The sequence below is a fragment of the Tenrec ecaudatus genome, chromosome 4, assembly GCF_050624435.1.
Source record: "Tenrec ecaudatus isolate mTenEca1 chromosome 4, mTenEca1.hap1, whole genome shotgun sequence".
Classification (NCBI taxonomy): Eukaryota; Metazoa; Chordata; class Mammalia; order Afrosoricida; family Tenrecidae; genus Tenrec; species Tenrec ecaudatus.
Window position 1 is genome coordinate 16406644 of NC_134533.1, and position 8222 is coordinate 16414865.

The 8222-nt window shown below is 37.7% G+C and overlaps 1 pseudogene; it reads left to right on the top strand.

Moving 5' to 3' along the window:
- The first annotated feature begins 6825 nt into the window (after positions 1 to 6825).
- Positions 6826 to 7756, top strand: LOC142445653 (olfactory receptor 5B3-like; annotated as a pseudogene).
- The last annotated feature ends 466 nt before the right edge of the window (positions 7757 to 8222 follow it).

An 8222-nucleotide genomic window follows, 5' to 3' on the forward strand; every position in this document is an offset into this window, starting at 1 on the left:
ATAAACATAAGTAAACATCTTACTGGTATTCTCTGTTTTCAGACAAGAGCCATCTGAAATCAACACCTCCTTTTCTGAATCCGGAACCCAGGGAAGCTCTCTGTCAAAGTAATGCTGCCATTGTTGGATGATCTTCAGCAAAATTTTACTTGCATGTGATATCAATCATGTTGTTCTATAATTTGTACATTCTCTTGTGTCACCTTTCTTTGAGATGGGCATAGATATAGATCTCTTCCAGTCAGTTAGCCAAGTGGCTGTCTTGGCCAATTTTCCTGGCATAGACAAGTGAGTGCTTCCAATGCTTCATTAGCTTGTTCACACATACCAGTTGGTATTCTACCAATTTCTGGAGTTTTGTGTTTGGCTAATGCTTTCCATGAAGCTTGAACTTCTTCATTCAGAACCATTGGTTCTTGTTCTCATAAAATGGCAGAATGTCAACCAGTTCTTTTCGTTACAATGACTGTGCATTCTTCATATTTTCTTTTGATGTTTTCTACATTAGTCAATGTCTTGCCCAAGAATTTTTTTTAAATCCAGCTTAAGGTTTGAATGCTCTTCAGTTCTCTTAAGTTTATAATATGTCGAGACCGTTCTTCCTTTTGGTGTTCTAATTCTTGATCTTCACGAATTTCATTAAAATATTTAACTTTATTTTCTTGAACTGCCCTTTGTAATTTTATTTTTAGCTCTTTGACTTCATAATTTTCATGACGAAGAAATGGAGATGAGGAAACAGATCAGGCACAGAGATTGAAGGTAATGAAGATGCCAATTAAGTGTGTGTATCTTTTATAACCATGTACTTCTGCTGACTGCACAGTTTGAAATATTTTTATCAAGTTTTATAAAAATGTAGGATTTTGTTTTATGCTTTTTTTAAGCTATGTTGTCAGCACACAGAGCATTTCATTACCGTTTGGAGGTGGGAGGAAGAGCAAATGTCGCTAAGGGTGTCTCCATAGCTAGACTGATGTGGAAGAAAACACCTTGCCCTTCTAGTTTTGAGACACTTTCTTTTGTTTCCCAGGAGAAAGGATTCCCTGATGTTGACACACATTAGCCACGTGGCACAAACATCATGTGATAGGGAAAAAGTAAAATTGTTCTTTACAGCCTCACGCCCTCTTCTACACTTGACCCCCTTAAGCATGTTGAGACCTGACCTCGAAACATTGGTTGTTAGCATGTCAGAAGATCTGGGCTTTCCAGTGATGGGATCCGATGGCATCCCTCAAAAGAACAGTGGTTTCTTTTTTTCAGATTGTGGATCTTCAGATTGGTATATACCATGTCTGTTTCATTTTCTGAAAGCCAGGGTCTACTTGTGAAAAACGGTTAAAACGGCTTGCTTAATGTGAAATGTCAGTCCTCACTCTAAATGTTCCCTGTTCAGAGCATCAGAAGAAGACTTCCGAGCATTTTAGAGTGACTTTTTGATTTGCGTAGTCCAGCGTAGTGTAGTAGCTCTAGGAAAAGCTTAAACAGCCTTGACAAGAGTGAAGCCATTTTGAGCTGTCAGAAGCCATTATGAACTGTAAGTGAACTAGCTGAGAATAGGGAGGCAGGCTGTGCTGAAAAGCGCAACAGTGTGTTCCAAAGGAAATGTATGTTCAGGAGGCTTGGAAGAACAATCAGAGCACTTATTGTCCAACTGAGAGCAGTTATTGTTTGACTACGAGTGGCTAACCGCAATATCCTGCTTCTGCACTCGGCTTGCTTGCGAACCTGCACATTGCAACAGTATAAAAACTTTTGGAAAAGTAAACAGTCTCCTCACACAAGGGCTGACAGTTCCTGCGCAAGTAATAAAACCTTTTCTTTTGAACTTGTAGGTTGTCTGGATTGTTTTCTTTCTGGGAACGGACAGTAGGCTACAACAGTAGAATGGAATTTCAAAGTTGTTTTAAATTGTTAAAACTTGCCTACCTATATCCTGCCTGGAGACTGATTGTTAATGAAAAGTATCTTTAATAAAACTGGATGCAATTTAACTTGGGTGGAATAAAAAAAAACAAAATATTATTTACACAAAAGCTATTTGGGGAAAATGTTTGGATAAGTTTTACTTTTACTACTAAACATTGCAACCAACATACATGATCCCCAGGTAGTGAAAGGATAAACAGTATGTGGTACCCAGTAATAGAATAAAAATTAACATTAAATAGGCTTCCACTACTGAACCAAGTAGCAAAATGAATGAATCTCAAATGCTTAATGAACGATGACACAAATAAAAGGTCTTCGTTTATATGACAATCTTGGCACAACTGTAGGAATTCAATATCCTTTAGTGGTTGCCAGGAGCAGTAGGTAGAAGAAGATGTTGGCCAGTGAAGTTGGGGTAATTGATGTAGTTGGTTAAGCTCTCCTATGTTGTGGGTGCACTAGTGGTGATATGACGGCCATTGACATCAGACCAAATCTCAGAATCCTACACCCATAACTGCGGCTATTACTTTATGTAAGTTGTACATAATTAGAAAGTAGTGTAAAGGAGCAAAAGTGACAAAAATAATTTGTGATTGTGTGCGCATTGCCTTAAGAACAACTACCTATGTCCCCATGAGAAGTATAATTGCTTATTCCGTAAACACTTGAGATAAGAAACTGCACGTGCCCTCATGGAGCGCACTCCTGAGAGATCTGTCTGTGTCTTTCCAATTCCATCCTGGCTTCCATGTATTGGCCTCTGAAATCACAACAACAGCCCATGTGGCAACAATTCGAAGGACCAAACTGTATCTAAGACCTCTTTGGTAATTATCACTTCTTAAGATTGAGGCTAACCTTTGTTAGCACATAGGCAACCTTGCCCCAAACTGAGTAATAAACCTTTAACGCCAGCCAGGGAAACACCCCAAAAGAAAATGACATTGAATGACTCGAAAATAATATTTATTTCATGAGTAGTTGTATATTATTCAAGGCAATCTCTCTAAAGATGTTTAATATCTAGAAAGTCCATGTGTTAGCACCTGATCTCTTTGAAGGCCTTTTTTAAGACATGGCAGCATGGCAGGTTTTGTGTATATATATATATATATATATATATATATATATATATATATATATATATATATATATATATATCACAGATTGTTTGGGAGGAGTGACCTCATCACATTTGTTGACTCAAATTAAAGGTTACCAAAAGTTTCATTAGAAGTAGCTGCACCTGCTGGAGCCTGATTCCTCCTAAGCTACCACAGCAAAAGACTAGAGATATTTGTTCTGGAGATTTGTTCATATGCTTTAACCCACCCAGAAATGACATATATTTTCTCTTCATCATGAAAATCATGTGAATTACATGGGATGTGTTTTTTAAATATATTTATTTTCAAATAAGGTGGACGTACATGACCTCTCCCAGGGCTGTGAAAGAAAACTGGTAGCTGTTGGACTTCAACCAAAATTTCGAGACCGAATGCCAATGTTCTTTATTCCATTCATCCATGCCTTAAAGATGTTGAAATTTTTGACCCATCTCTGAGAGACAGGGCTTCTCTAATAATATCAGTGCATTGCCCCATGGCTGAATTTCTGATTTTAAACTCATATTTCAGGATTGCTTTTCTCTTTTGAATTGGAATCAAGGTAAGTGTTAAATTTCATGTAAAAATTTGTGAGTACTAAAAAATGGAAAATAAGTGAGGAACATAATATGTTATTTGATTGCAGGAAACGAGGTTTTAAACACCTCTCTAAAACAATGAGAATACGATATAAATGGCAACATTTCCATCAATATAGAATTAAGTGATACTTCTGAAACATCACGTTGCTTTAAAAACAGAGATGAACAAGAATACAAAGTAGGATAAAAGATCCTCTCATTGAGTAGGTAGCATTTCATCGTGTTCACTGGTTGATGGTGAATGATGAAATATAAACACCTCTAATTGAAGATTAAAAACAAACTTACACACAAGGGGGGGGTTAAAAGTACAATGAGGTTCGTTTAAACAATAGAAGGATCTTAAGTGATTAGGAAGACAGTAGAATTGGTACCTTTGAATATGGTGTTGGTGACAAATATTGCAGAATCACAGGAAGAATGAATAAAACTGCCTTTGAAGAAATGCAGCTAGAATGCTCCTCAGAAGGGAGAGTGCATAGAGTCTGTCCCATGTACTTGGGGCATGCTATATGGAGAGACTAGTCGCTGGAAAAGACTACATCCTTGGTAAAGTAGGAGGCCATCATCACCAAAGAAGAACACTCTCATTCAGTGACATGTATTGACACAGAGGCAGCAAAAATGTGCTCGCACAACTAACGATTGTGAGAAGCATGAAGGACCAAGCAGTGCTCCGTGTGCTGCCTTCTCTTGTACAGATGGCACTGATTCCATGCCACCCAACAACAGTTGAACACCAAGGTCCGTAATTAATTTTTATTTTTATTCCATAACCTCACCTTTATTATGACTAAGACAGCTACCCATACTGAGAGTGGGGTGGGACACCGGGCAGAATTGGGTTTAAACCTCAAATCTTCACTCCTCCTTATGTTAACTCTGTAATTGCTAAGTACAGTGTAGCTTCTAAAATCCTTAATGATACAATAGGGATATTATCACTTCATAACTTTCATGGTTATTTGTGAGAATCAGTAGATAATATGTGTGTTTGTATTCATATATTGTCACTGGTTGTTGAACACAATGAATGCTTAGGATGATTGTGTATTAAAAGCGACAAACATAAAATATTTATAAGCCAGGTTTGTAAAATATAGCTGTGGAATAATTAGGATAACTATGGTAAATAATAGTGGTTAGCAAAAAAATGTCCAAAAACTCTTGAATGGGGTAAGATATGACAAAAATTATTATTATTATTATATGTAATAATAAGGGTAGGGAAGGGAAGGAAAAGGGGGAATTGATATCAAAAAGTTCAAGAAGAAATAAAATGTTGTGAAAATGATGGTGCCATCAATTATACAATTTTACTTGATCTAATTGAATTATGGATTGTGAAAATACTTTTGAGTTCCCAATAAAATGATTTTTAATGATGAAAATTTAATAGAACTTTTAAAAGCATTTTTAAGTTTGAGATATGAAACAGAAAATTGAGTATAGTCAATGATGCATGCCTTCCATTTGGCTTGCTGAATTTTTCTGAGGTATTTTTCAATTTAGGAAATATAACCAAACATTAAAATGAACCAAAACAAAAAAAACTTTAAATTTAATATAAAGTTTCTTAACTAGTGTGCTTGTGCAAGAACAGATTCATAACAGATAAATAATTTGAAAACATGAAACTTACCAGCAAAGCAAGTATGCAGGCAAAATGTGAACTAAGAACTACACACTTGTAAACTGTGGTCTCTGTGAGTCTGTTGTGAGAAGGCAATAATGAAAGAATGAGGCTAATCCATGCTAAAATACAGATGTCAACTAAAGAATTAGTGAAAAAGAATTGCTTCCAGAGAAGCCTTCACAGTCCTCATGAGCTGAAGGGTGCTCAGAAACATTAAGGAAGGTAGAATATCTCTGGAGATGTACAGTGTGAGAAATGGCAAGTTGGTAAGTGAGATTGCCAGGTCTTAAAAACATAGACACAGTTTAGAATCTTCTTTGCCATCACTTCCCTTGTGCAAGATAAGTATAAAGGTCGTGTTTACAATCGAAAATTATAACGAACACTATTGGTAACTGAAACAGCGCATTGGGGAAATGTGTTGCCAACGTGTCTTTAAATTTTTAAAAGCAGAGATGTAGCTTTCATGAGTAAGGTGCCCCTGACTCAAGCCTTGGTATTGTCAATACCATTATATTGCATGTAGAATTTGGAAAAGGAAAAAGGAAACCCAAAGAGTCGATGCATTTGAACTGTTGTGTAGATGCAGGCTATCGGATATGCCATGCACTGCCTGCAGATGAACAAATATCTTTTGAAGAAAGTACAGCCAGAATATTCTCCAAAAGTGAGCGTGAACACAGCTCAAATTGTTTACTTTGGACAACTCCAATCACTAAAGGAAGACTCGTGTCTGATAAAGAACAGGATTCCTAAAATGAAAAATTGTGATTATTTACAACAGCCTTAGATCACACAGGCTGGTGTGTTTCCTCCATGTAAACATAACTGGCTCCTCGATTCGATGGCTGCTCGTTTTGAGATACGCCTTTAACACAGAGATACTATTTTGCCTGATAACACACACCATCTGATTTCTTAACCACATTTTCGATGGCATCCATATTTTCAGTGATTTCCTCACAGGCCATGTGACAAGAACGAACTGTTCTTATATTAGAGCTGCAAGCAAGTGACGATTCAAAATCCGCTCAAATAATAGTTTCTATACGTCTCTGGTTTATTTTAGAGACGTCATTGTTATTTTATTGCAGTACAACATACATCCTCCGCACATGTGGAGGTATCATCTAATGAGCCTCAAAGAGTTGTTGGAAGAAATAGATGAATATTTATATAAAAGGTCTAGAGACGTGAGGGCATGTGACTGAAGTAATGTTTTTGTTAAGCTCAGGAAAACTGAGTTGGCATTTCACGCCACTCCAGACCTGTCATTGCGGCCTTCTTATTACATTGTGCATAGTCCATCAAAGACAGAGATGTACCAAGAAGATACTTGACTTTCAATATGCAGTGACCGGGTAGGTAATTTATTTACTAAATGTATTGTCAAGCCCATGCCTTATGTGTGAAGAGTCTTGAAATACAATGATCGCCGGAATTAAGAAAGTGTATTCAATTGCACTGCCATCTCTGTTTCGTTTAACACTACTCTTTTATTCCTGATTGATACAGGACCTCTCTTGACTCCCAAATAACATCAATGGAGAACAGCACTAACGCCACTCAGTTCGTCCTGCTAGGACTAACAAGTGTCCCTGAGCTGCAGATCCCCTTCTTTATAGCGCTCACTCTCACCTACCTCATCAATATGCTTGGGAACCTGGGAATGATTGTGCTGATTGTGTTGGACTCTCGTCTCCACACGCCCATGCACTTTTTCCTCCGTCACTTGTCTCTAGTGGACCATTGTTACTCCTCGGCTGTCACTCCCACATTGTTGGCTGGGCTTCTGATAAGAGACAATATCATCTCCTACAACGCATGTGCTGCTCAGATGTTCTTTTTTGAGAGTGTTTGCTAGTGTGGACAATTTTCTCCTGGCACCAATGGCCTATGATCGCTATGTAGCAGTGTGCAAGCCCCTCCATGACACCTCCACCCTGACACCAGGTGTATGCACATATCCGACAATATGTTCCTATATCTGAGGTTTACTGAATGGCTTCGTCCACTTTCAGTCTCTCCTTTTGTATGTCCAATGTGCTACATCACTTTCTCTGTGATGTCCCAGCACTCGTGTTTCTTTCTTGTTCTGATAGACAGGCCAATGAGATAGTTCTTGTTTGTGCAGCAGCCTTCTGTCCCTTTTCTGCTCTTCTGGTTATCTTGATATCCTACCTGTTCATATTTACCACCATCCTAAAAATGCACTCAGCTGATGGATATCAGAAGGCTTTGCCCACCTGTGCCTTTACTTCACTGCAGTCTCCATCTTCTATGGGACATTCATTTTCATGTACTTATAACCCAGCTCCAGTCATTTCATGGACAGACAAAATGTCATCTGTGTTTTACACCATGGTCATCCCCCTGCTGAACCCTCTGGTCTAGAGCCTGAGAAGCAAGGAATCAAGAGTGCGTTAAACAGAGTTGTTGAGAAGGCAAAATTATCTCTAGGCTTAACTGTATGATATTTTAGGATATACAGGAACCTATTAATTCCCACAAATCTCTGTGAAAAAGGTCAAACACTTAATTCTTAAAATTATACACTTACCACCTCATAAATCTATCATCCAGAAAATAAAAAGAGTTTATTTTAAAAAACGTATTGCATGAGTGAAATCACTTAATGGCTATTTAGTAATATTTGAGGGAAATGAAGGGAAAAATGAATAAAGTAAATAAGGAACTAATAAATGAAAAAAGAAATGGATAGAGACATACAGATATATGGATGGAGGCAGTGGAAACCTCGTGAGATTGCAAAACTGACCTATCCCCTCTTTGTGGTTCTATACACCTTATCTGCATGATCCTACACCCACAAAGGTGTCATAATTAGCAAGCTATCAATCACCTAGATCCAGACCCCTGAAAATTAAATATAAAAAAGCAGTGCTTCTCAAGGCTGGCTACTTATTAGACTCCTATGGG